Below are 5,043 nucleotides of genomic sequence, written 5' to 3'. Positions count from 1 at the left end.
GGGTGTCAATTTGCACATAAAAATTATTTTTACGCACTTATTGTGAAAACAAAGAAAGATAAGGATATATTTATCGAATTTTCACGCCTTAAGTATGTTTAGTATATTAGAATCATATTTATCTAAAATTCATTGGTTTTCATCTTAACGCGGAAATTCTTATTAACATTTAACATTAGCAACTAATTGGAATTAATCATAGGAACTTAAATAATTTATTTTAAGATAGTAAAGCTATCGACTCAAGTATCATTAATTTAGCATAAAGGAATTAAGTATTCTAACATTTTATGTTAAGGCGAAAAAATTAATCTAACCCTAAAGATTTTAATTTAGTCTAACAAAACCAAGAAATTTCATAACTTAGGAAAATTATATTATTTTTCTCATAAACCTATTTTTACGTACTTAATTGCGAACAAGTAAAGGTAATGCTACAAATTATTAAGGAATAAAAAAAAATGTAAATGAAATATGCACTGGCTTATGTATCTATTTTCAGGGTTCTCACATCCTCCCCTCCTTAAAATGAATTTTGTCCTCAAAATTCTCACCTTCTTGTATTTTTGGGCACCCGGCAATTTGGTGCTCGCTACTTCCGCACCTCAAGCACTTTCCTTGTTTCCTCCAGCATCCGTCCTCAGTATGGCCAGTTTTCCTACAATACCCACAAGTTGCCTGGGGAGTGGTCACACGACCTCCTTGCGAGGCGTTCCTAGGTTGACCTCTTCCATTTGGTCCTCCGTTAGCTCCATTATCTCTTTCTCTGGCGCCTCTGGCACCAGCTCCTCTCGCTAGAGCGCCTCGTGGTGCTCCATGACTATTTACTCCACCCGTTCCTCGACCCACTTTGGCCGGTGGAGCATTTGCATAAGTTGACTCCCGACTGCTGCTAGGTGCAAATCTTTTCTTGTCCTGGAAAGTTTTTACTTGAGCTCTAGCAACTTCAACCCTTTGAGCTCTCTCTACAGCATCAGCAAATGTGTCTATCCGAACAGCAGCTAATCCCTCCTGAATTTCCACATTTAGTCCCTGCACAAACCTCCTCACACGCCTTTGCTCCGTAGCTACCAATTCCGGAGCATAACGGGACAATTTCGTGAATTGAATCTCATATTCGGCGACACTCATCGCCCCCTGCCTACACTTGATGAAATCATCCTCTCTTTTCTCTTGGATGAGAGGGGGTAAAAACTTGGCATTGAACTCCCTTGTGAAGTTCGCCCAAGTCCTGGGAATATGATTCCTGTCCCAATTGACCCTAATTAGGTTCCACCAGGAACGAGCAGCTCCCTCAAACTGGAATGCCGCAAAAGTCACTTGCCTCTCTTCTGTATAATTTAGAGCGGCAAAGATATCAGAGATCCTTTCCCACCAACCTTCTGCTACCTCAGGTTCTGGGCCTCCATAGAACTTAGGAGGTCCAAATTTCAAGAATCTCTCTAATGCCCGATCCTCAGAATCGATTGGGCCTCCTTGCTGATGCACCGCTCCATGAACTTGGTGCTCAGTCATGCGCTCTAACACATCAGTTATTCTATTGATTGCAGTGGCCACTGGATCTCCGGCCACGTTTCCCTGATCATGGTCGAGGTTAACCTCGGGTTCCCCATCACCACCACCCTCGGGGTGTTGCCTAGTTGGTCTCCCACGTCCTTTACCTCTAACTTGAAGATCCATAGCCTAGTTATGCCTATTGATCAAAATAAAGTAATCAAGCGAAGATGTTGCTATTTATTTACTTGTTATTATTAAGTGAAGTCAACATGAATACCAAGAGAAAAAAAAAATTAAACACTTAAAGCGTATATTCACATACCAAAGTTCATATAACTTTAGAAGCCAGACAATTCACGGGTACATTCAGTATTTTTATACGTAACTCAACTTCGATCTTTATATACATGAAGGAAAACAATTCAATAATATACAAATTATTATAACCACATAGCTAATAGCTCAACCCTTAGTTTAGATTCAACTTAACCTTCATTAGTTCAGTCCTCGACAATCCCACTAGACCCCCTTAGTAACACTAATCAAATTTCCTTAGTAAATTGTAGATCTACTACGTCTAATATCAAATCAAATAATATGATCATTACTTAAGTACATCAGTGGCTCTAAAGTATTCTAAATGATCTCAAACATTTCATACTTTGGCTTTTCTAATAACCTAACAACTAGTTATCGTTATCCTTTTGAACATTGGTCCCAACTAATCCTCCAATAACACTTAAGGAGCCACACCGTCATCGAGAACTCACCTCATATGGCAAATTCATCTCAAAAGCAGAATTGGCCCTAATCTTCAAGGTCTCACTATTGGCTCTTCAACTTTAACTTTCAAAAGCTAGACTTGATCCTTTCAATTCATTTTTTTTTCTCCAAAATTGATCATGCTTTCTAGTCACATCATAATGCAGTATACTGAATTCTTTTCAATTGCAAATACTCCATTAAATGTAATATTTGGTACTCGGGTACAAGAATCCGAAAATAAGATGATTCACAACTCAAGCTGGCCAGTCCCAAGCATGAATCACCTATATTTGAGATTCCTACCCAACATACATATCTAATTCCCTTAGCAATAGTAATTAGTTCAACACTTAATAGGCCTTTCCCCACGGTCTGAGAACCTTTTCCCGGTTTGAGCTCGATAAGAGCTCTGATACCACCTGTGGCGACCCCACTTCCCCCTAAGGTGAACGAAAGGGTTGGCGGGCCGTCTGCCCAGCTCTCGCCAGGACTCACACAAGCATTCTAACCCAAAACCTTTCGAAGAATAACCTAATCTATTACAAAACAAATCCTCCGAAGAAGACCGTCACTAAAACCACATTAACTTCAGAGATAGCAGTGATTTAAAATAGCCAATCAAGGCTCTTAGACGTCCCATGGACTACATACCAAGGTATAAAGTCGTACCAATCCGGATAGATAAATTCATAAATCCATAATACAAACTTACAAGCCAAGTAATCGAGTTAGGTTTTACACATTTTCCAGCTTCAAGTGGCAATCCAAAATAAACAGTACATTATCCGAATTTAACACACTACAGCCCACACAAATAGTCATAGTATACAAATACATCCCAACACGAAACATGGATAAGTTTCAAAGCTTTCAATTTCCAGAACCTGTCAAGGAAAACAAATAAACGTGGGGTGAGCTAAAGCTCAGTGGTGCCCCAAAACATGCAGTCACGTAAATCAAACAGCGAGTAATAATTTAACCAAATTGAACAGTTAGGAAAGCGTATAACAGCACAAGGTAGGATACAGGGCTCTCAGGAGCCATTTTCCTCGCTTGATCACCATTCATCGTAGTTGACCCTCCGTCAACTCTCACTACTTATAGTCCATGTAGATCCACTCATTTTAATCCTAACCCGTCACCGTTCTTACCCCTGTCCCGGGCCCGCTCACCGACTAAGGACGCAGTATACTCGAGATATACCCGTAGATAATTGGGAGCAGTATACTTTAGTATACCCTCAGGAAATTGGTCGAGGGATTCACCCAGCGACATTTCCGTAGTTGGATTCAGAAGTCGAAGGATTCACCCAACGACACAACTACATTTTGTGGTTACCAGATCAGGATAAGAGGCCCTCCCACCCTTAAGGTGTGGTACATTCCCCTGCCTAGTGATTTAGTACTTGAGATAGGATAAGAGGCCCTCCCACCCTCAGGTGTGGTACATTCCCCTACTCAGTACTTAGCACATGAGATAGGATAAGAGGCCCTCCCACCCTTAAGGTGTGGTACATTCCCCTACTCAGTGCTTAGCAAATGCAAGCAGAATATTTCATGAAAATATTTCAAGCAAGTCACCACATGAAAGGCTAGTGCGATAAAGTACACACTGCTCACTTCGATGGATCAGAAAATCATTATCCAATTATCACATATCAAGTCAAGAAAGCACTTTAATCAAGTAGGCATAGAACAAGCAGGGACACTCACCAAGAGTGGAGTTCCGATATCAAGTTGGGAATCGAATTCCGCATCCTCGCAATATCCTAAAAACCAAAATTTGAAACTATAAGTTTCTATTCGGTTTTTAAGCTTATACACATCGAGGTATATTTAATATACCACTAGTTTACTTTCCCTTAGTAAATTCAAGAACCTACTTAGGTTGAAACTTGACAAAAGTAGTAGAAATGTTTCTTATAGTTTTCCTTGAGATACTTTTTTTTATAAAAGGGTAACTTGTATTATTTTTCTTGAAATAAGTCGACAAACCTCTTAAAATCCACGTTAGGAAGTTACTTTGAACATTTCTTTAAAGCTATGGTTCTTGCAAAATTATTACTAAAACTATTTTACCTAAAATAAGTTTCTTGCCGAGCAAGTTTCTATGCTTTTAACTAAAATTATTAAAATTCTTATTTCGGAACTTTTCCAACCGACAACTATCCAAGTGCAAAACTTAATGAAAGAAAAGGAATTAAAATAAAACTTAGGGTTTTCAAAAGCTAGAGAATTTATTTACTATAGCTATCAAGGCTAGTTTGAGCTAAAAGAAATTATCGAGTTGGAAAATTTAGGCAAAACACTAGATATTGAGTCTTATAGTCTAATACTAGCTGAAAAATATTTTTGATCAGTTTGATCATAGTTACTCGAGTTCACAAGGTCGAAACGACTTCCACAGCTCCGATTCCGTTTCGAAATCATATTATGGATCAAATTTAGCGACATGGCAAAATCACATAGCAAATCACTAGGGCTTCTTCAATCATTAGCCCTAGATTTCAACAGATGCATTTCTGATAAAAAAAAATAAAATGAATGACCAAGGCTTCGTCAATCATTAGCACTTGGTTTTAGCACGTTCATTTCACATCTCAACTAAATCCAAAACGAATGTAAGGCCTCCAAGTAAATCCAGAAATTTTATTTCATTAAACTCTTATACTTATATAAAATCATCCAAATGGCCAAGGGCTTCATCAATCATTAGCCCTTAGCATCCAACAATTCGTTTTTATAGCAACAAAGCTAACAATTCAAATGTTTAAATTTACTA

At 38.5% G+C, this 5,043-nt stretch overlaps 1 long non-coding RNA gene across 1 annotated transcript; it reads right to left on the bottom strand.

Moving 5' to 3' along the window:
- Positions 1–2,975: 2,975 nt before the first annotated feature.
- LOC140037295 (uncharacterized) lies at positions 2,976–4,032 on the bottom strand. Its single transcript, XR_011841218.1, has 2 exons — positions 3,975–4,032; positions 2,976–3,146 (listed from the first exon to the last, which is right to left on the bottom strand). It is a non-coding gene; the product is annotated as an uncharacterized lncRNA (long non-coding RNA).
- Positions 4,033–5,043: the final 1,011 nt, after the last annotated feature.

Source organism: Coffea arabica, chromosome 2e (assembly GCF_036785885.1).
Source record: "Coffea arabica cultivar ET-39 chromosome 2e, Coffea Arabica ET-39 HiFi, whole genome shotgun sequence".
Taxonomy (NCBI): Eukaryota; Viridiplantae; Streptophyta; class Magnoliopsida; order Gentianales; family Rubiaceae; genus Coffea; species Coffea arabica.
This window is presented reverse-complemented; position numbering and strand designations above follow the sequence as displayed.